Source organism: Podarcis filfolensis, assembly GCF_964270895.1.
Source record: "Podarcis filfolensis genome assembly, chromosome: 5".
NCBI classification, from domain to species: Eukaryota; Metazoa; Chordata; class Lepidosauria; order Squamata; family Lacertidae; genus Podarcis; species Podarcis filfolensis.
Genome location: NC_139608.1, coordinates 46,847,352 through 46,872,203, shown reverse-complemented (window position 1 = coordinate 46,872,203; position 24,852 = coordinate 46,847,352).

The following is a 24,852-nucleotide window of genomic DNA, read 5'->3' as shown; positions in this document are numbered from 1 at the left end:
AACTAGAGCATAAGTGGAGGCACACAGGCACGATCCGCAGAGAAAGATATCCCTTCAGAGAAAGGTCCCTTCAGTGGACACACAATTTGAGTGTTATGTTCCTCATGTGATTAGAATCTCATGCGAGAGAGAGAGAGAGAGAGAGAGAGAGAGTGAGGCTATGCTTACTACTCTGTCCTTTCCCTCATGTTCCCATCCCCAGGCCCCCTCATCTTCCAAATGTTAGAAGGAAATGTCTGAAGTGGGCTAGCTGCTCTACAAATGTAGGCTCCCTCTCTGATATATAATTCCGGGCTACAAGGGTTCTAAAGCATGTAGTAAGCCTGTGTATGCAGAGTGGACTCCTTCACACAGAGCATCTCTAGTGCATGGAAGGTGGCAGGCAGGACTTGACAGGGATGTGATGGATGGGGCTGAGCACCAGGTATATGACTCAGCTGGACAAGTGAGTGCGGCTTGACATCCTGTGTCATGAGCCCTGTTGTGAAGCCTTGAATGCTCAGATATGATTTTTGTCTCTTTCCATTTGCCAACTCTTGCTTTTTTCTCACACAACTTATGTTTACCTGTATTTGAGTTGGGGGTGTCGCCTTCTCTGATGACTCTTTGATGCAAATGCCCCCACTTATCAAGAAGTGACCAGGTAGTCATTAGCTCCCACTTCCCTCTCTCTCTCTCTCTCTCTCTCTCTCTCTCTGTGTGTGTGTGTGTGTGTACAGTAGTACCTCAGTTTTTGAACATCTCCATCGATGAACATTTTGGTTTTTGAATGCCGTAAACCCGGAAGTAAATGCTTTGGTTTTTGAACACACCTTGGAAGTCAAACATGCCATGTGGCTTTCACTGAGTGCAAGATCCTGAGGCCTAGCTGTTGGCTATTGAGTTTTCAGTTTTCAAACGTTTCAGAACTCGAATGGTATTCTGGAATGGATTACATTCGAAAACTGAGTTCTCTCTCTCTCTCTCTCTCTCTCTCTCTCTCTCTCTCTCTCTCTCTCTCCGTGTGTGTGTGTGTGTGTAATATTTCTAACCTGCCCTTCCTCACAAAGTGCTCAGGGCACTTGCTAAAATGTTACAAATAAATAGATCCAGGGTAGAAGATAGACAAGCTAGAGCAGCATATGGCTCATGAAAATTCACAGAAAACGAGTTACCAAATGTCTGGTTAAACAAATATATTTTAAATTGGCACTGAAAACTCATCAGAGTCAGTGCCAACAAAATATGTAAGGGGAATGTATTTCATGATGGAGGCACTATAGCGGAGAAGACCCTTTCATGGGCAGCCGTACAGAAGATGTCATGGCCATGTGTCACTGGTAACATGGCCTCCCCTGCTGATCTTAAGCCATGAGCAGGTTGGTATGGGATGAGGCACCCCTTTAAGTATTTAGGTTCTAAGCTGCTTAGAGCTTTGTACACCATCACAAGGACTTTCATTCTTGTGTGGTAGCACACAGGCAAGCCAGTGCAGCTCCTTGAGAACTGGCGTCATGCTCCTGATCAGCAGCTGCTCAGTGATTCACAGGCTAACTTCTGAAATATCATCAATGACAGCCCTGCACAGAGAACAGCACAGACATCTGTCAGGTGGTTTAGCAGTGCACAGAGCACTGTGGCAAGGCTATCGTTGTGGAGAAAGGGTTGTAAGTGGTGAACCAGCTGAAAGCCACCTGTGCCTCCAATGATGATGATGATTCAAGGGACGCCTCCAAACTACAAACCTGCAACACCATCAATAATGGGTAGCCCAAATTATAGACCCTTGGACCAACCACCCAAAGAGCCTCTGTCTTGTCAAGATTCAGCCTCAATCTCACTTAACTCCATCCAGGTTGTGGATCACCTTCAGGTTTTATTTCCATTTCCATTTATGGGGATGTCCTCTACAGAGGTGGCAGGGTTCCTGCACCTTCAACAACCACATAACAGTTGGCAGCTCAGGAGGCAAAGATTTTCCCATCACTGGCATCTATTTGCTGCAAGAAGCCTACCCTGCTGTCGGTCTGTCTCGCTCCTGTTAAAGGTGCAGGAGGGTCCCTGGCTCAACTTCGCACCTACGCGTCTATTATTAGACACATGTCAAAGGGAACTAGGGAAGGGATTAACATCCTTTTCATACCTGAGTTTGTTTAACTGGCAGGCAGCAGCATGAGCAGAGGGAACAGGAAAGTCTTTGAAAGATCAGAGATCCTATATATTTTAGATGAACCTGTATGTGTGACATTTACAATGACAGGTTTAATAGAAGCCAAATGAATTGCTCCATGGGAAGACTCTGCTTTGATATAACACAAGGAGGCTCCTTTTTTGTTGCAAGAAATTGCAAAAGGGATGGAGTGTGTCAGCTGAAAGTTGAGAAGGATTGAAATGGGACTACATCACGGTGTCTGAAAATGGATCTTTTCATTATAGGTTGCAACAATAAGGAATTTTCAAATGAAGAAACGATTCATGAATAGAAAGGAAAGCACTCGGTGTTAGATAAGAGCAAATACACACACACAGACACACAGACACAGACACAGACACACACACACACACCCTTTTGTCACCCTTTGATTCCTCTCTCCCCTAACTGTGACAAAGAAAAGGTCATGCTGGAGATATGGAGATTATTTTGGCAATGAAACAAGGTTTGTAGAGATACATATCTGACAAGAACTGGAAAACCATCCACACAGAAATGACAATATTAATCACTGGGAAAGGGGCAAAAGGGAGGGAAATGGAAGAAAGAGCATGCACTCTTACACGTGTACGGGGAATGCAAGGCAATAACTTCAAAGGGCAGCACGGTGATGTTCACAGCATCAAGTTTTGTCCAGGAAATTCATTCTTTTTAATCCAGAACTCGAAAGTAGCTCTTCAGAATGAAGATGCAGAATGACGGCTGGCTTGAAATCCCTTTCTTTGTATCTCTAAAGGAGTTTGGAGTTTGAGGGGTCATTAGATTCACCACTGTCTTCTAAATCATAAACCTCAATGGGAAGAAATAGTTTTGCAAAAACACCAGAAAGAAGACTTGAGGACAAGATTATGGGAAACAGGTTGTATTGATTAAAGATAACAAATTGGAGGATCTGCAAACCAACTTCACTGAACCACATTAACCAAATCAAATACATCTGAGCTGGTGAATTGTTATAAATGAGGGGATTCTATTGCTGCCATCGCCTGGGCATGTTTACAGTCACACGTTGTGGTCATGCAGCAAAGTATGGCAAGAACCCTCTCTCCTGGGAGGGTGGGGGCAAAAAGAAGGAAGAGTGTGAGGCTTAAGAAGAAGAATAGTAATAATAGTAATAGTAGTAATATTAATAGTAATAATAGCATGAGAAGTAAACAAGAGACACTACTGGATACTGTTAGCATATCCCATTCTGGGGACCACTAGTTAGTCATGGGCAAAAGCAGCTAGGTGGAAAAATGAACATCAATTTTACCTTTGTCCCGTAAGCTAGAATCTATATAGTTGCACACTGGATACTCTGGGAACCACAGTTCTGTGAAGGTGAATAGGGATTCCTAACAAATTTCCCAGGACTTTTCTGCAGCTTTAGCTTCTCAAATCTGGTGGTGCCAGCAATGAAGCCAAGAGATTGAACTCAACATAAAACTTTTAATGCATATATGTTAGGGTTGTCAGAAAGTGAAATCTGGACACTAAGGGTGTCGAAGTTTTTTTTTTGCAAAACTGCAAAAAGAATAGCTGTTTTTGAACTATTTGGAACTAATATTTACAAAAAGGGGCACTGCCAACATGGCTTGCCATACATCCAGATTTCCCCAGACATTTAGCCGGTTTCCGCCAGGACACTGCTTTCAACTACAGTATTCAGGACAGGTCTGGGAAATTCCAGACATATGGCAACCTGAATATATGTAAAAGTGCCCAGGGTGATGGGGCAGTCCTGTGGAGTCATGCTCCAGACACCAGGGTTGCCGGATTGTGTGGGGATGTGGCAGGATGGTGAGAAGGTCAGGCACATCAGTGGAGCCAATGCAGTGCTCTGCACTTGCGCTGCCCCAAACATGCCACCACTCTGCGTCTGCTCCATCTGGGTAAGTGGCAAATCTGGAATGTGCCTCTGCAGCACTGGCCCACTTTCTCAGCTGTTTCTGAATATATGCTCAAAGTCTTATTAGTCACTTTCTGATGTGTGATGATGGCAAAGGATAAAGGGTGGGGCCTGCTCCTGTGATCCCACCCCACCCCACCTCTATATCCTATGTGCTTCCAATGAACACAGAGCCTCTCCTAAATGTCTGAAAGTGGCTACAGCGAAGGGTTTTTAAATGTCACTCAGCTCTAACTGATTTGTTCCTCTGAGTTACTAGTACTGTACTACTACTACCTATTTGTGAAAAATTGGGATGCTGGTACTAACACCTTGATAAATATTAAAATGCATCTTACACCCATCCCATCCTGTGTCCCTCCCCCTTTGTCTATTGATTTTGTGACAAACTTTTAATTAAACAGTTGATTATAAAAACACTCTAAAAAAAGAGGTGCCAGTAATATAAATCAGTAGAAAAAAGGAATATATATATATACTGTGTATATATATATATATATATATATATACTGTGAATATTATATGTATCTTTGTTCCTGCTGCAGCTCTGAAAGGTACCAGCAATACTATAAAACTTGAAAGAGTTCTGGTTATAAAATCATCCACATCACCTTTTGAACTCTGCCAGGCTGGAAGCTGCTATAAACACCCTGTGGAGACAATCACATGTGGAACATACTGGCACTTACATTCCTTTTCTTGGCCCTACCAGTTGCAAGAAAACTATTCCAGTAATGAAAGGTGGATTGGGAAGAGGCTTAACAATGATGAGATTCCCCAGAAGAACAATAACTTCTCTAATTCATGCGATTTTCTTTTCCACTTCTGGAGGATTTGCTAGGGAAGGAATTTAATATTTTCCCTAGATAAATGGACTAATATTTAATAAAAGCAAATCCAGGTGGCAATGTCAGAAAAAATAAGGAATTCACATGGAGTCTGATCATATTGGAACAAAGCAGCTAAAATGAAGGTTGTTAACTCAAGGATTTATTTTTTTTAAAGGGTCATCAACTTCAGAAATGTTTTTTTTTCTTGACATCTCATATCTGATGGCCTTGAGGCTTTCTAAGAAATTCTGTACTTTGCCCAGCATCTGACCATTCCTATCTCCTCTTCCTTTTGTATTCAGGTTTCAAAAGATTGAGAGACAGTCCTACCAACAGCTAGATCAGAGAGAAACCATGTTGTCAGTCTGGATAGCTCAGTTGGTGAGATTGTGGTGCTGATAAGACTAAGGTTGCAGGTTCAATCCCCGTATGGGACAGCTGCATATTCCTGCCTTGCAGGGGGTTATACTAGATGATTCTCATGACCCCTTCCAACTATACAGTTCTATGATTCTATTACAATTCTATGTCCTTGATGTACCTGTGCCACTGCCTGCTTGTGTAACAGTGAAAATGTCCCTTCTGCAGAACCGGTGGTATCTCTGGTATCACAACAAAACAGCTCAAAGAAAGAGCGAGAGAGTGTGAGAGCACTGTTAATGTGCATAGCAACCAGCCATTGTGCACATGCACCAGAGCTCATGGAGAATGTGGACATAATCTTTCCATGAAGAGGGAGCTATGCACTCTGCCCCCCCCCCCAATCTACATAAATTTCAACAGGCTTTGGGAAATGTGTATATACTGACTGAGGTTTCTGTATTCTCCAGCTGTCATGGATAATCTCCAACAGGTCTTGGGAAATGACTGGGAAAGGTGCACAATTCCCTCTTTGGGAAAGGATTATGTCCACATTCTCCACGAGGTCTGTTGTATGTGCACAATGGCTGGTTGTTTCTCATTGCTTGGTAACAAACAGGACTGTGTGGACTGACTTGATCATCAATGGCTCATTCAGCCATGCAAGAATCAAAATGGCTGTTTGATGATGCTGTAATTACACACTGATCATGCAGATATGAACAGGCCCTTTCGGTGGCTGCTACCAGATTTTGGAACTCCCTTTCAAGAGAAGCTAGATTGGCTCCCTCCTTGTTGTCCTTCCACCAGCAGATGAAAACTGTTTTATTCTGATAGACTCTTGGGAACTGACTGTTTTTTAAGGAAAGCGCTTTCGCTATCTGTATTTTAATAGATTTATTTATATATTGTTTTAATTCTATTATAGTTTAATAACTTTTAAACTATTTTCTTTTATATGTTTTTACCTTTCTGTATTTTATATGTGCTGTTTTAATTTGTGTATGCTGCTTTGAGTCCTGCCTGAAAAAAAGACAGGTTGTTGTTGCTGTTGTTAATAATAATAATGTATCCGATAACCCTGCATGGTTGTTTGCCCCGGCCTTTGAACAGAGACATTCGCGGACTAGTTACATCTGTCTTAGCAGGGCAAGGCCCAGCATTGCCTTCACTTTCTATCTTTTAAACAAAAATGAAATCTAGATCAGATCAATAAATCATCTTCTCTGCTTTCAACCCTCTGTATGACAACTTATCATGTTTCTAAGTGTGAACTTGACCAGTTCTTTGTCATTTGTCTTGTGTGTCCTGTTGTAGTTTGGCTCAAGGGTGAATATTTGCTGATGATGGATGTGACTATTCCTGACTGTATTTGCAGAGATGTTATTAACCTATATTCTTCTTAATATTTCATAATAAATACATTATTCATATATTGTTGCAATAGACTTGCCAGCTAGATGGCCTGTGAGAGGCTGTTAGTGGGGAGTTCAGCTTAAAGACGACTGCTCACGTACAACTCAAGTCTATATAAGTTTACTCAGAAGTTAGTCTCACAAAGGTCACATCAGCACCACACATTTGAAGCACTCACACACCACAGTAACCGCCATGGCTTCTCCCAGAGAAACCTGGGGATTGTAGTTTGTTAAGGGTACTCAGAATTATAGCTCTGTGACAGGTCTCCGAATTAACAAATGACAGTTCCTAAGATTCTGTGCACAGCTGTCAACTTTCCACTTTTCTTGCGAGGAATCCTATTTGGAATAAGGTCAATTCTGTGTCCAGGGCAGCTGTTTACCAGCTCTATCTGGTACGTAGGCTGAGACCCTACCTGCCCGCAGACTCTCGCCAGAGTGGTGCATGCTCTGGTTATCTCTTGCTTGGACTACTGCAATGTGCTCTATGTGGGGCTACTTTTGAAGGTGACCCGGAAACTACAACTAATCCAGAATGCGGCAGCTAGACTGGTGACTGGGAGCGGCCGCCGAGATCATATAACACCAGTCTTGAAAGACCTACACTGGCTCTGAGCACATTTCTGTCTTGAAAGACCTACACATTTCTGAGCAGAATTCAAAGTGTTGGTGCTGACCTTTAAAGCCCTAAACGGCCTTGGTCCAGTATACCTGAAGGAGCGTCTCCACCCCCATTGTTCTGCCCGGACACTGAGATCCAGTGCCGAGGGCCTTCTGGCAGTTCCTTCGCTGCGAGAAGTCAAGTTACAGGGAACCAGGCAGAGGGCCTTCTCTGTAGTGGCACCCACCCTGTGGAATACCCTCCCATCAGATGTCAAAGAGACAAACAACTACCAGACTTTTAGAAGACATCTGAAGGCAGCCTTGTTTAGGGAAGCTTTTAATGTTTAATAGGTTTTGTATTTTAATATTCTGTTGGAAGCCGCTCAGAGTGGCTGGGGAAACCCAGCCAGATGGGTGGGGTATAAATAATAATAGATTATTATTATTATTATTATTATTATTATTATTATTATTATTATTGAATTTCCCTTAAAAAAAAAGGAAAACATTGACAGCTATGATTCTGTGACTGCTAAGGTGCTATAAAATATCTGGTGCAAATGTGACCTAAGTTTAACATATATCCTAGCAAGCTTGAGCTGAATATCACCTCCCTAAGTCCCCTCCCCCATGTATTTAATCGTGATTCTGGCATAAATATTCATGCAATTTTGTTTTTCTATTGTGTGGTGCTAGAAGATAAGAAGGGTCAGCTGGTTGCTTCAGCAACAGAGGGATTCTCCCTTTTTCATTATCCTGTGCTACTGGAAGATAGAGAAATGGATGGGCTTCATAGGGATGTTCCCCCTCTCACTCAAATATTGTTGCAAGATGGGGGGCAGCACCGGCCCTATTATTAGGCAGAGTGAGGAGGCTACTATGAAAGGATAGCAGATTGTTAGCTCCCATCCAGGATGCTAGCAGCTGGTGGGATGTTCGGTCCCAGGTGCCAGAATAACTTGGCTAGCCTTGGGTACTATGTATGGGGAAGCATCATTTGTTTTGTTTTTCTTCAACAGCAGTCTTGGGCTGGGGTGGCCCTGTTTACAGCACTGCAAAAGGCTCTGTTTCAGCTCAGACCTCTTTTCCTTGTAATTTTGCTAAGGACAACAGCCATGGAAGCCGGATTCGATTTGTGACTTCCATCACTGCATCCTGTGATGGAACAATGCGCTTTGTTAAAGAAGTACTTCCTTTTGTTTGACCAGACTCTCCCACCATTTAGCTTCACTGGATGACCCCAGGGTCTATTAATAATAAGAGAGGGAGCACATCATGCATAGTCTGAACATGAGTCTGATTATTAGCAGGTTCTAAAAATGCTGCTCATATATACTTATGAGTCAATCAGTTTTATTGCAGTGGTTTTCCTGAAAAAAACACCAAAAACCCTCTTGAGAATTGAAGTTAACTGATGGAGCTGAGTACCACCAGCAGAACTCTTTCTCATAAATCTACGCTTCTCAGCGCTCTTGAGAGAAACCATAACTGTGCTCAGTGGGCACCTTTCCTTTGCAGAGTTTATTAATATTCATATTTCTAGGACGCTTTTCAGCTGGTGGGCTTTCAAAGCAACTAACAAAGTTAAAGGCAATAAAGCATGATGAAGCAGCAAGCACAATGCAGCAGGAAACCATTCTGTAAAATACAAGAAGTGTGACAGAAAGCTAAGTGTGACAGAAAGACCAACAGGACAGTAGTCTTTTTTCAGCATGCCAGAAAGCATAAAGTATTGGAACCACAGGAAGGGGGAATTTCTTCATCTATGGGTGTTTGAGGTTCACAGCAGAAGCAAGTGGTATCTGGTGAAGTGACATCATGGCTGGCAAGGGCCCATCAAGGTAGGGTAAATCCAACCAGAAATTTCCTTATTTGGAGAGCAGAGGAAAAATGGGGCTTTGCTTTCCTGTTGGCTGAAGCACTTTCCTGCTAAGGAAGCTTTAGGAAGATGTCTCACTAGGCTGCATTATGGTTGAGTCCACCTTCACAGAGGAGTCAGCCAGAAAGCCAGAGTGATTTTGCAGACTTTGCTCACATTCACACCCTACATTTAAAACACATTCAATTCACATTTAAACTACGTACATTGCTTCCCCCCAAAGAGTACTGGCAACTGTAGTTTCCCCTCACAGAGCTACCATTCCAGCACCATCAGCAAATTATAGTTCCCGGGATTTGTGAGGCTGGGAAATGGGGTACTGCCACCTCACTGAAACCTGGAAACTCTAGTAGCTGCAATTCATAATACCCTTATCAAACTATAGTTCCCAGAATTCTTTGGGAAGGATGTCCTTTAAATATGCTTTAAAGGAACGGTGTGTACGCAGCCTAAGTGTCCACAGGATTGCAACCTTCATAAGTAATTTCTGCCAGCTGTGAAAGTGTGCGAATTTCAAAAAATGCCCTCATAGCCACCACAGAAATGATCACTGATAACTCCCAGGACGAATTAATCCCACCATAGCCAGTGCTATGACTACAGTCAAAAGCAGAGAAGGCCTTAAGATATGCAGGGAAGATGAGATTTTAAACTCCCCGGCAGTAGTAATTGTTAATCTGTGTGATATGTGAAGAATCGAGATAAAAATGATTTGAGGTTTGAAGCTCTGCAGGTGGACAATTAATGAGCTGCTAATTGGCTGAGAAAAGAGACCAGCAGTGAGGTTCTTATCCTAACCAGGAAGATTTTCGAACAAAGATATAAAGCTAAGGTGGAGTTTCATTATTATCGGGGGCTGTAATCTAGCCAGCGCGCTGCTGAGCTTTTTCCCTTTCTTTCTACAGTCGGGAGCTGAAGCGCAATCATAGCCTCGCTTCATGATGTCTTTTGTCAAGATGCTGGTCTTTTTTTATTCCCCTGAATGTCCAGGCTTCACTCTTCCAACAGGTCTCTTACTTGCTACACAGGCAGTAATTGATTATGTTGGAGGCTGGCAGGAGCTCTTGGATGCCACTCCACTGCTCATTAATTCTGTAATGCAGACAAACGGATGCAGTCTTTTCTGTCCAAGGCCACTCCTTCCTTTCCCCCAAGGGGCAGGCAGTGTATGCTGCAATGTGGCTTGCAGAGTCTTTTCGACCTTGGATTTAGAGACAGTCAACCAGAATGTATTACAGTACAGGCACAACATGGATATCTTGATGTCCAAAGCTAGAGCATCTTACAATCTAAAGAGTGGAGCTGAGAGGTCACCCTGCTTTTGTGATTAATTTCTGTAGCGATAGCACTCCCAGCATGGCCCAGTGCAAAATATACTGTACCAATGACTGTTCTAAAGCCATTTATTTGTAATATCTTTGCCTAAAATGCTAAGAAAAAATGGGAAAGTAATGTCAAAATGATGCCTTTTCTGGAAACTATCATGATTAAGGTTGTCAGGCAGCGACCCATAAATGAAATCTGTAATAACTTTATAGTAGGAAAAGGATAAGCAATTACATCTTCTCTGGCTCCACTTCCTCTTTGCCAACTTTCCTCTTGTTGGGGCAAATAGCAATTCTTGTTTTGCATTGCAGAGGGTGAGAGTTAGGCATGGGCAAATCTGTCAGTTTCAGTTTTGCTAAATTTCTCATTTTCCTAATCTTAATCTTAGTTCATTACATTTTTGCATCAGTTTGCAAGCATTCTTTTTTTTTAAAAAAAAAGTCCCCATGAAAATACGTCAGCATTTTTAACCACATTTCTTCAAATATATACATTCTTGTACGCAATTCTGCCATATATATGCACACACATACAAACAATTTACCTGCGTATAGCGAATGCGGGGAATTAATGTTATTTTCATTAATATAAATATTTTATGGGCACTTTCCCCATAATATTACACTTCTTTTTATTTTAGATCTGCATTGCAAAGTTCAGAGCAGTGCCAAGTTCAAAGAATAACTGCATTTTGGCTTCTGTGTTGTTTTGGAACTTGTGAGTTGGTTTGGTTTGTATTAAACCAAAATGAATCCCAAATAAAGCAGGAAGGAAGGATGCTGTAAGCATGATCTCTGGTTTGTGAAATACCAACGTGGATAGATTGGATAGATAGTGGTTTCTAAGAGGGTTCAGCTCCTGGCTTGAACTTCAGTTTGCATCTGTAAAAGGATTACTTTTACAATAATGAACCTGCTCATTATTGAGATTGTCAATGGAGACCCTGCTTGAGGTGCCTCATCACAGACAATAGAGCCCTTTCAGCAATACTCCCTAGCTTTGGAATACCATACTGAAGATTACATGCCTGGCATCTTTACCAAGTTTTAGAGGCCAAATCAAGACTTTTTATTTATCCATCTGCAAGGGACTGCTAATGTAGTTAAACAGCAGGGTCAAGGAAACCATAAAAGTGAAGGAGAGTTCTAAAAGCAATGGAAGTCTTGACAAAATGAGGAAAACAAATTGGAACACAAACTCTAGCAAATCAATTGTAAATTGATGAGGAACCCAATAATGGCACATCCATCCGATGATATAACAGAGCTCATAACTCAGATGACAGGGTGTGTGACATGGGACTTTTTCTCTGTGGCCTCATGTTATGCACACTTGGAATACACAAGCAGGAACTTTGGTAATGGGAACTATGGGTTGTGACCTAATTTATTTCACTTGTATTCAGTAAGGAAAGCTGAAAGCTTGGAAACTGCCAAACTTGTTAATATTATAATTGCAACTGGAATTTTTTTTTCATCACTACTAAAGAATTTATGAAACAGAAAATTTCATAAATGGAGAAATAAACCATTGGAAAATTTTCTGCCCCACATCACTGAGGACAACGAACAGCCTGGCCTCGAAACACATATGCAAAGAACTGGTTGATAACCCCTCTCTCCCCAGAACTCTTCCAGGTACTCAGGATACCAGACATGAACACTGCACTCTGGTCAGTGACTGAAATAAATCGATTCATTCATTCAGACATGAAGACACAATATCCACTCCACTCCTGAGGATGAAAGGACAAAATATCCCAGACAGATGAGCAAATGGGATGGGAGGGTATCATGTCTCAGAGGGTATCATGTTCTCCTGTGTGTCATCTAAGCTGGCAATATTGCCAACATTGCATTGGCTAACTGAAGCTTCACTGTCCTGTTGCCCTCCTGATGTTTTGGATTACAACTTCCATCAACCCCAACAAGGACTTCTGGAAGGCACCAGGCTTTTGAAGGAGGGGTTGAAGAATCCCCTATCCCTCAGCAGCTAGGATTCACACAGGGTAAGTACAATGTGCATAAAATGGCAGGGGTTGATATCCATCCCTGAATATGTGAGGCACCTCAACAAACTTCCCCAGGTGCTTGCCATACCTAGAGCAGCTCAATCTAGTGAATTAGTGGGTCTGCCACCACATTCCTGCTTCTCTCTCTATGTTCTCCTTATGCTCTTTACATATCAGAAATAGGCTTACTGTTCTGGTGCCTTTGATTTCAGTTATCTTGAATTTGCCTGCAGCCATTTATTGTTTTCCTTTTAGAAAGGCTGGTTTTCTAAGTCTCTTAGTTTATATGGTTAGATGAAAGATTCCATCAAATCTGAAGAAGTGTTGTAAATGGAAGGGGTGGAGAAGATGTCAAGGCTAAAACTTGAATGGTGAAAATGACAGAGCTGCCAGTCAGATATCCTAGCATTCAGGGAGGCTTGAATAATACCATCTAACCTGCAATTATATAGTCTCACATCTCATCCCGATAGGTTTCAGTTTCCATTGCTGAGCTTTAGCCATTTCAATGTTCATAAACAACACACCTTGGTTTTCAGAAAAATAAATCACTCCTATTTATTTGCACTTTGGTCAGCTTTCTCCAGCCTTGTGCCCTCCAGATGTTTGGATGAATTCCACAGGCCTAGCCAGCATAGCAGTAGTTAATGATGATGGGAATTGCAGTTCAAAACATCTCAAGTGCACCAGATTGGGGAATGCTGACCCAGGTAGTTGGGTGTAACAAAAATGAAGGCAGCATTGCTGTTTAAGGCCCATGCACTTTGATATCCACACATGAAAGCAGATGTGAATCGTATTACAAAAAGAACAATCATGATCCACACATAGGAAACAGAATGCTTACAAGTTTCATAGGTAAAGGTAAAGGGACCCCTGACCATTAAGTCCAGTTGTGACTGACTCTGGGGTTGCGGCGCTCATCTCGCTTTATTGGCCAAGGGAGCCGGCGTACAGCTTCGGTTCATGTGGCCAGCATGACTAAGCCACCTCTGGCGAACCAGAGCAGCACACGGAAACACCGTTTACCTTCCCGCTGGAGCGGTACCTATTTATCTACTTGCACTTTGACATGCTTTCGAACTGCTAGGTTGGCAGGAGCTGGGACTGAGCAACAGGAGCTCACCCTGTCACAGGGATTTGAACCGCCAACCTTCTGATCGGCAAGTCCTAGGCTCTGTGGTTTAACCCACAGCGCCACCTGCGTCCCTACAAGTTTAATATTCCTTCCCAAATAATAATCTCTCTCTCCCATGCCCTTGTTTGGTGACAGACGCATGTTTTTCTTATGTGATATGCACTCTTCTAGGGCTGATGCCAAGTTTGGGGTGTGTGTGACGACCAAGCACTGCATTTATGGAGCTCTCCAATGCCACCTTCTCTCCCCCCCCCCAGCCATGAGTTTAATAGGGGTGAGGAGATGGCAATGGGGGTGGCTGGCTGTAGGAAGCCTGGTGCTTTACAGCTCTTGGGGAAAGAAATGCAACTGCAGCCACTACTATATTTCCCTAGCCTCTTTGAAGTGTTGGAGCCTAAAATAGTTTTTTTTTTTTTTAAAGGAGGAGCATCAACCATACTGAGCCTGCTGGGTTTTCGTGGGGAAGAGAAAAAAGAAAACTGCTAAGACACACTGGCGGAGGAATGGGGTGGGGGTGGGGGGAGCACACCGCACCCTGCACCATTGGGGAGGGGAGTGCCATCACAGCCACCCCTGGACACACGCCGTGTACCCCCCACCACGCTGGGCGCCACGCCCCAGGACGCACGCCACGTCCCCGTGGGTGGTGCACCATTCCCCTGGGGGTGCGCGCCAGCCACGTACCTGCCTCTCTTTACCCCCGGTGCTGGAGCATGTGGCTTTGCCACTGCTAAGACACAGAGCTTTAAAACGCAACCTGTGCCTGGAAAGAACCAGCTAAAAGGTAAGGGTAGATAAGCCCTTAGCCTCAAAATAAACCTTCTACAACATTGTTTGGAGAGGGGGATATCTGGTTCACTTGAAGCCACTTTGAGAGGTCTTTTCTATAAGCTACGTGGAACTCGTAAGTTTCTAAAGTAATCAGTTATAGCTCTGACTCCACTCATTGGCTGAAAACACTGCAGGCTAAGAACAGCCTAGCTCATTTCTCAGAAAGCAATTGTTTCAAAGGGTGCCTGCATTCTAGGAGAGCTACTTTTTACATTAAAGCTCAGAGTCTGAGTCCCCTGCTAGCTCTGGGTCCAGTGCAACAGTATCTTTGTATTATCTTTTGGCTGTCCTGGGAAGGAGTGGCAGATGTAGGACTGTGAACTGACCAGGAAGGAAGAAAACATCGCTGATTTGAAGGGTATGTGTCTGATGTCTAGGGGTAAGAGGTGCCAACTTTGAATGAAGTAGCAAAAGGGCATCTGCTTTCGTTCATTGTGTTGCAAGGGGGAGAGTGGGAGATACCGTCTTGGCCAGAGTCAGTGTCTCATGACATCAAATCACTGCTCCATTCCCCCCCCCCCTTGGGTGATCCCAAGTGAACAATAGTGTGTCAGCAAGGCAGCCTGTATACTTTAAAAAATCTTGTACAGACTACAGACCCCAGCTACTTTGGTGCAGTTCAGCTGGGAACTGTCAGAATATTTTCCTTTTTATTTAGTTGATTTGCCATTTAAAAGCTGCAACGCTTTGCAGAGAAAGCGATTTGCTTAAGAGCATCCATGTTCAAACTCCCCTTCCTCATTTCACTTTTTAGCTTTTTAAAAAATGTGATATGTTTATTGCCAAAAGTTATATCAAGGACAGTAAAAACCTTTCAGCTTTAAAAACTAATTGCCCCAAAATCAAAGGCATGAAAAAGCTGGCTGTCTCCCATAAATGTGCTGTGGGTCATGTAAATCATGCTATAAGTTGGAATTAGATATGGCATCTTGCACAATGTATAAATTTGCAGCTGCAGAAATTTATTTTCTCTCCAAAAAGGAAAGCAAACTCCTCCCCTGCTTCCTATACCCCCGCAACAATGTTCTGTTCCTTCCCCCCCTCCCAATCTAATCTCTCTTACTTCCATCCATAATATATTTGGAAAGCATCAGTCAAGTCAATGTGTCTGGGAGATAGATTACCGTGGGAAATGGCCTCCATGTTTTGGGATGAGAAATATTGGTCAGAAATACCTTAATGGGAGAGGCGATGGAGCTAATTCTCTACCTCCTGTTTTGGGATTGGTACTAGTAGCAAGTTGGCAGCTGGCAGCCCTAGAAAATTATTTCCTACTTCTTTCCCTCTCAATCCTGCAGTTAGGACAATATTTTATGAAACACACTTTCCCCCACTGCCAAATTTCATGCTGCGGAAATATGGATAGCCTCTAAGTTGGGTTTATATCTTGGTGAAAGCATTCTTTCTCTCATTCCCTCTTTTCCCAAAATCAATTTGAAACCTCAATTAGTAATTGATGCTTATACTCTGCAGAAAACTGGTAGCATTTAGAACAAATACTGAACTTTCAGAACAGTCCAGAAAGTGGGGTGATATGCAAACTACTTCAGATCTAATTTAAAGGAAAAAGCAACCTAAATTGCACTTTCTGAAGCAACACATGATTTTTATGAGGACTTCTTTTTTAAAAAAATGCAAACATATGTGGAAATGTGCAAAACTAAAGAGTGGAAAGAGTGGAAAAAGGAGAAACTGGGAGAAATCAAAACAGAATGATGAGCTTGTAATTGGTTGATTGCCTTTAATACAAACGGTGGATTCCTTTTTTTAGGATTGAAAAACATTTTCTTGGCTTATTTTAGCCTAGTGTTTTTCAAACAGGATTCCTGAACATGGCCCAAGGGTTCTTCCATCTTGGGAATTTTGCTTTCCCTTCTTGTGCTGACAAGAGGCCCAGGCCACTTCCAACTTTTGATGCCCTAGCCATTGGCAGCTGGCAGTTACGGAACCTGGTAGGCATGGTCAGTGAGACCACAGACAAGTTGTTCTGGTTTCCTCCCTCCTTGCAAAGATACTGCAGTTTCACAAATAATTATCACCTAACTAAACTGAAAAGTGCCTCACTGTTGCTGTCACAGTAGTGCCTCCACTGGGAGAAAAGTTGTATGCCCCTCCCTACCTGCTCTGGTTTTCTCCCTATCCTCTTCCTTTGCAAAGGAATAGCAGACAATTATACACTGCAAATTTATTGATGCTTAGCACTTAATTGTCTTACCTTAGTCATTGCTGTCACAATGTCCATTGTAGGTTCATGTCACAATCATCATCATCCTTTTTTATTTGTACAGTGGTACCTCAGGTTAAGAACTTAATTCATTCTGGAGGTCCGTTTTTAACCTGAAACTGTTCTTAACCTGAAGCACCACTTTAGCTAATGGGGGCTCCCACTGCTGCCGCGCCGCCGGAGCACGATTTCTGTTCTCATCCTGAAGCAAAGTTCTTAACCCGAGGTACTATTTCTGGGTTAGCGGAGTCTGTAACCTGAAGCGTATGTAACCTGAAGTGTATGTAACCCGAGGTACCACTGTATACAGTCTTTCTATCTTACAATACCCAAGGCGGTTTACAAGCTGAAGAAACAAAAAATGTACAACTTATAACAATCTAATGCAATACAAAAATGTGATAATAAAACAAAACTTTAAAATAAGCAACCTACATCAAAAAGTAACATTCAACAATTATTAGAATAGTACAAAATAATAATATCAACATATAAAAGTTAAACAGAAATCCACTCAACAGTTACAATAAATAATTTCTAAACCATAATCAATAAAACAATGGCAAGCCACAGTGCATAAAATAATACAATACAAATTGAGAAGCAGAGACCAGAGGGTGGGACAAGGCAGGTGGAAGGAGGCCTTGTCTGACAAAGTCTCTTCTCTCACAAGAAAGCCTCTTCTGAAGTCCATGAGGATTAAGGCCTGAGCTGGTTTGTTTTAAAGGTGCCACACAGGGCTGCTAAAAAGGACCTCTCTTTGCTTCATTTTCTGCATTGTCTTGAACATTTTGAACTACTACAGTCTCAAAAAAGACCGACGTTCAATTTTAGATGTGTTGGTTTTATGATAAACTGGGGATCTTCATAAGAATCCAAACTTGGTCATTTTGGCAAAGATTACTTTGTGGTTATCTAGCTATCTATCTGAAATTGGTGATGTAAAAACTAACCTGTCTTTTCTCTTGCATTGGAATAAGTCTTGTGTCATTTTCTACTTCACTTTCAAGTTGTTCTTTGCCCTCCTTTTCTCTCTCTCTATTTCTCCTCTCCTTGTCCCATTTCCTCTGCTCATATGAACCTTTCTTCCCAGCTCTCACACTGCAAAAAACGCCTTGTGATCCCTGCTGGAGCAAAGTCAGCTGTAAACAAAGAAAGCAAATTGGTACAATGTTGTATAAGCAAGATTTCCAAATTACCATGGCATCCACTTGGGTTTACGCTCTCCTCCTGCTGACAGCATGAGTGGGCAGAGGCCAGTGCTGGAGCAAAAATGTGTTTGTGTTGAATCACCACCATCCTGAAGAGCTTAATTTATAGAATCAATAAAGGCTGCAGGCAATGGTATTTGGGAATTGTTGTGGTCTTGGGTTATCTGCACTGAGCTGAGGATTCTAAAGATACTGTAACTATATTTGAAACAGGGTTGGGAACTAGTGCCCCAAATTCCAGCAACTGAGACAGGCTCATGTCCTACTGCATGATCTAACTCCAAACTGACCTGGAAGCTGCCTGCTAAATCATAGAGTCACTTCTCATGCAGAATGTACTAGAAGAGACCGTCTAGCATGTGATGGGAGGGTTGTTGTTGTTGTTTAGTCGTTTAGTCGTGTCTGACATTTTGTGACCCCATGGACCAGAGCACTCCAGGCACTCCTGTCTTCCACTGCCTCCCGCAGCTTGGTCAAACCCATGCTGGTAGCTTCGAGAACACTGTCCAACCATCTCGTTCTCTGTTGTCCCCTTCTCCTTATGCCCTCAATCTTTCCCAACATCAAGGTCTTTTCCAGGGAGTCTTCTCTTCTCATGAGGTGACCAAAGTATTGGAGCCTCAGCTTCTGTCCTTCCAGTGAGCACTCAGGGCTGATTTCCTTAAGAATGGATTGGTTTGATCTTCTTGCAATCCATGGGACTCTCAAGAGCACCATAATTCCAAAGCATCAATTCTTTGGCGGTCAGCCTTCTTTATGGTCTCAGCTCTCACCAACTCTCACTGGGAGGGTACCATTGACATTTGCTGTTTCTATACTGGATAGCTCTGCTAGAACATTTTGAGGGAGGAGCAATGGTCTTTTAAACTACTTTCAGCAACATCAAGGGTCAGTTATGGAGCATCTGTTTTGAATATAGAAAGTCTCAGATTTAGTCTCAGCCATCTTCACCGAGAACACAGGTGATGGAATGAGGAAGCCCGTAGCCAGTTATTCTCTGCTGGTGTACTGAGAAGACATGCTAAGAGAAAACCAAAAGGCTAGCAAACCTCAGCACTTTTCTCCATGTGAACTGAAACCTGGGGGCGTGGGGGGCGTGTTGTGGGATTTTGTGCATGTGTGTGACTTTTGAGTGATGCCGTGCTAAAAATCACTGGATCCACATGACAAGCTGTTTCACATGGATAGCAGAGCTTGCCATGTGCAGAAGCCTCCAAGGGTTTCTCTGATGAATCACGTCTTAGTAATGTGATGAGAAAGCAAGCCAAAGAACATTTAATATCGCACACACACACACACACACACACACACACACACACACACGAGTGTTGCAGTAATGTTAGAGAAAATTTTTCTTCCTTTTAATTAGCCCACAGAACGCATTGCTTTCGGATATTAACAAGGCAACATTTAACAAATGCTCAGACATTTCCATTAGTACCTTGATAATCTGCACTTAGCTAATTCGCACACAAAAATACCCCCCATGGACTTGGCTAAGATTTAATGCCAGAAAGCTTGTAGTGCAGTCTTGTATTACAAAAATTTCATCACTTACACTAATATACTCCAGAGCATGTATTAGTGTACCGTGAAGTATTATGAATAATTAAAAATAAACTAGACTTGTCAAAGAAACGAACAAAGTACATTTTATGCTGCATAAGCTCAGCTTTTTACTGTGGCCTCCCCCCGCCTCACTTTTTAAATTTGCGATTCCTTTTTGGTTCACAAAGTCCAGCAATTTGCAATGGTTTTCAAAGGCATTAAAATGGTTTAGTGATGCTCTGCTGTGTAATTAAGAACATTTGTAGTTAGACTCACTTACCAAGGGGGGGGGGCTAAAAAGGGATGGGAAGGAATATGTTCCTTAGCATTTGGGGGTGGGGAGCTGAATTCTATAGGTCAGAAGTAGAGCTTAGTAGCTATGAATGCTGTTGTGCGGAATGCTGAGTATATAGGTGCAATAATTGATACAGTTGCTTTAGCCTGTTTCATTAATACACAGCCCAGAAGGTTTTGCTGCCTGAAGCAAAGGACAAAATGGTACCCGCTCCCACTCTACGTAGAGAAGACAATTGTACTAGCAATTGAATTTCACTTCATCACTGATAATGGAACAGCGTCATCCACCACAGCTGAATGCAACAGACTAGCCTATGGGGCTCATGGCAGATAAGGATTGTGAAGAAATTCAATTTAGTTCACAGTGAAAGGCAAACCCAAATAATTTGCACTTTCTGTGACAGGCCATGAACCAAAACACAGCCATCCTTCAAAATGTGCATTCCCCCATATTTTGCAGTACGGTTTCCCAGCCAAGTAATGTGTACAAGAATACACATTCCGGGGTGAAGTGTGCCGATGAATGCATATATTATTGAAAATGGGATACAAAAATGCACAATACTTTTTTAAAATTTTTAAAAATGTATTTGCTGCCCTTTATTAAAATATCCCAGTGTGGTGCACAACATTAAAGGGAATTTTTTTCATGCAAAAATATGTATAATCTGCATACACAGATTAGGAGAAATTCACATTAAAATGAATTTTAGTGGGAAGCTTTTGTTTTATTCCTATGGGCAGACCACATAGCAGGCACAGTTCTGTCTTCTAATCATTCTCCACCTCCTAGCATCTGCCACCTGAGGTGACTGATGTTACATACTGCGCCTAATGGTAGAGATGGCCTTATGTGGCTTTCCCCTTATTACCTGCACTCTTTTGAGATTTTTGCATGGTTTTGGAAGTGTCTGTTACCCAAGCTATAAAGTAAGACCGCACTCTTGGAGCTATTGCTTTTCAGCTTGTGATCCACTGCATTATATCAGTTCTTTGTTGATCAGGGGACCATCCAAGTCTCCAAAATTACATGTGGCCATCAAAATTCCTGAGATGTGACAAAGGAATCTAACTCTTGCCCTTCTTACTTCTCTCTCTCCACTGTTTCAGTGTATTCTGGGAAGCAGTTGGCATCCAAAGCTATGATCAGAACTGGCAATGTTGAAGCAGTGCTTAGCTCCACACTAGTACATCTATTTCTATCCAGCTCATAGTAAGATAAGTCTCACTTCTTCATGCAGGGCCAGGTTTATATAGAGCTCAAACTCTTGGCTTCCAGTGGGCCATTCCTCAGACAGGCTCCTTCTGTCTGCAAAGGCCATGGCTGCTAGCAGCTTTATTTCATGTGCCATGACCGCTAGTTGTAAAAAGGAAGAAAGGAAGAAAAATCAGTCCAGAAGGACTGTTGGTATCATCTTTCATTAAGATAAAGGACTTGCACAGACTGGATTATAGGACAGATCTTTTATCTTGTTTTCTAGCTATGCTCTAGTTGGCCTTCAGCAAAGCACGGGAGAAAAGCAGATATGAAGAAATACTCCTGCTTCTCAAGGGATATTTAAGTGTTGCCTGCAAATGCTTGCAAAGCCCTTTCCCTCCCCTTATAATTCCATCCATCCTGCTATTCAAGCAAAAACAAACAAACAAACAAACAAACACACACAAAACCTGAACACCTTACCCACCAGCCAAGGAAAAACACCCTTTTATGAAGGTGAGAGGTGAGTAGATGGCAGGATGACTCTCCTACCGGCTCCCTCATTATGTCTGCCTGGCTCTGGAACTTGAATGAAGGAGAAGGGATATAGCTCAATGGTAGAGCATGCAAAAGGTTCCAGGTTCAATCCCTGGCATCTCCAGGTAGGGTTGGTGAGATTCCTGTCTGAAACCCTGGGGAGCCACTGCCAGCAATGTAGACAATATTGAGCCAGACAGACCATTTGTCTGAGTCAGTATAAGACAGCTGCTTAAATTCATAATAATGCTTCTGGACATAAAAATGTGTCTTCAAGTTATGCAGTCAGTTTGGCAGGCAGGTAGGGTGGCCAGCTTGTCTCTCTGTGAGGGAGTTCTTCTACTATTGTTCACCCCTCACCCCTCTCAGTTTTGTTTTGTTTTTTTTGCTTGTATTTGTGTGTTTGTGTGTGTGTGTTACATACAGTTTGTAGGTGACTATCAGGAAAGGCTAGGCTTGCCATATGTCAGGAGAATTCCTGACATGTCCTGGCTTTCTGGTATAAATAACTATTTTGGGGCTAGTGATTGGGTTAGGTTTCCTCATAAAAGCTCAAGAATTTTGGATGTTTCCTAAAACTCAACCACTTTGCAGGTGTCAGGGATTTTACTTTTTGAAATATGGCAACCTTAGGAAAGGCTAGCAAGAGGGGTGAAAGGTAGGCCTCATTTTGAGTTTGAGCTGGACGTGACTGAGGAAGAGCAAGAGGTCATTCTATGACAAATCTTGGGTTTACTTGGAGCTAAGTGGGCAATGCTGGAAACATATTTTTGTGGGTGCAAATATCTGTGAGAGCTTGTTGGTTTTCATTGCAGTTGTGCATTCATTTAAAAACAGCATATTTGTCCCATTAATGTATTCAGCACAATGCCATTATCCCATTTCCCCCAGAGAATATAGGAAATAGGAGGAACCAGCATGCAGAGACACTGATGCTGATACTAGATGAAAAGCCAGGAAGAATTCTTTAAGAGAGAAGAGAAAAGTTACTGCTTTTTGTCTGTATACTCCAGGGAAATTGAGAAGGATGGTGTTTGAAACTTCGGGAATAATTAAGAAAAATGCCTGTGTGTATATTAGAGCAAGCCGTAAGTCTTTTTGTCTCTGTTTAATAAAATTCTAGTCTTTGATGTAAATGATAGAGGACCAGTGGTTATTTATAGACTTCTTTTTTTGGAGTTGTTTTCCAGAATGCATTTGTAATGTATACTAATATCAGAGTTACCAAGACATTGTCAGGCTATTTCACAAAAAAAGAACAATATTATTAAGAAATGAAGGTGAGGGAAACCCAGAAGGTAATATATGGAACCATGTGTGTACAGAAAGGTCTTCGTCAATTGCATTGTTTTATTACACAATTTTTGTGTACAATGTTTCGAACCCTGTGGGGGAAGCAATGAAAAACCACTGACAGGGAGCAAGATGAATGGGAGAAGCTTCATCAGGTTACAAGTCGGGAGAAACAGATTTGGCCATTTATGCTGTGAATGGGTGGATGTGTGCATGTATTTGTGGGAGAGAGAGAGAGAAAGTGAGAAAGTTGGGTGGTTGTATGAGAGGGGGCCAGATAGAGAAGGCAAGAGGGCCTGGCGTTCCCCACCACAACCATAAAAGGAACACTTGGCTGCCTGCATAATCAGTGTCCATCTATGGGCCATCTAGCTGGATTGGACTAATACATTCCGCTTTCTTGGAGATTTTGTCTGGTGGTTTGTAGATTAATGTAGGGCTTACTCTTGGCTTTGATCTTTCTTGGTGAGCTGCCCTATGCTGTCTGGGGATGAATGGGAATCATGAAAGTAGTCGTAGATAACAACAATGGCATAGATCAGAAGTTTTCAACCTTCCTGAGTCCATATCTCCCTTGACCATCTACATTCTTTCTGCGGCACCCCTGTGGAGCTCAGGAGCCTAGTTAGAACCCTCTCACCCCTTTTTGAATACCCTCCCTTGTGGAGTTTTCCCTCAGCCTCCTCCCCTCTCCTTGGAAGTGCCCTCGGCAGCTGCTGCTGCTGCCCCTGGTCTCTGAGCTGCCCACCCTGCCCCAAAGACAGGTACCTCCTCACATTGCCCCATAGAAACCTGAGAATAGGATGCCCCCAGCCCAATGGAGACAGGCCAAAGGTGAATGTGAGGCCAGCACCTTACCTTGGGAAGCAGCAGTAGCAACAGCAGGCACTGCCAGGCCTGCATGGTGGAAAAGCACTCAGCTCCCAGGCAGGCCTTGTACACAGCAAGCACAAGAAAGGCCAGTGCATCGCCTGCCTGCCTGGCCTCCTACTTGTCTCTCCATTCCCAAGAGCAAGGGCTGGCTGGGCGCCCTTGCCTGCTTGCTGACTCTGAGGCCGCCTCAGCTCCTGGCAACCAGCACCCCTGTAGATATGTTTAGGATAATAGGCAAGGAAATATTTGTTAGGTATTATCCTTTCTTCACTCACGCTAGTGAGTGATGTAGCATAGTGAATCCCCTCTATATTCACAGAAGCTAGTTGATAGATTCATTTGAATCTTTACAAGATGACTAATCCAATCTGGCTTGCCCAGATGGATTACTCCTGGTGTGCCCTTTTCTCCCTCTTAATAAAGACTCACGAGTCTGTCTTTAAAAGTATAACAATAAGTTCACTCACAAGTTGTTCACAGTACACATCCTAGAAAACAGGCTTGAAGCTTCAGGTTACAAACATATAACGTGGCTTACATCTTTTATGGGCCCAAGTGCTGCTGGCTGAGAGCCAGTAGACAGCAAAATGGATGAGACTTAACTGAGAGTTGAATCAAACAGACAAAATGGCTGTGTGACTCTGCTTTTATAGAGTCACACTCATCTGCTGAGTTACAGGGGGAACAGGAAAGTTACACATTCCCCTGTCTCTGTCCACTCTAGGAAGTAAAGCATGTTGTAACTGACTGTACTGATGTAACACATGCCACAACCCCCTGGCCAGCCCCAGAGCCACCATTCACCTGCGGAGCATGTAGGTAGGGCTGCTGCCACAAACAGCTGTGCAAGCCTTTGGGAGGCATCAGAGGAGAGAGAGAAGGAAAGTGGGACAGAGGCCAGGTTTGCCTGCAGCACCCCTGACCATCATTCAAGGCACCCCAGAGTGCCACAGCTCACTGGTTGAAAACCACTGGCACAGATCAACAATCAACTAACTGGGAGGAAGCTGACCATAGGACCATAGGAAGCAGGGCAAGTTTCTATGCTATATAGGCGCCATGTCAAAATCACAAAAGACAGAGCTTTAAGGCAGTCCTTGGGGTCCATGCTGATGAGTTCTCTAAGGTCAGCATGAAGAAAAGAGGCTTATGACTATGCGCAAGATGACGATGCACCAATCTGACAGGTGGGT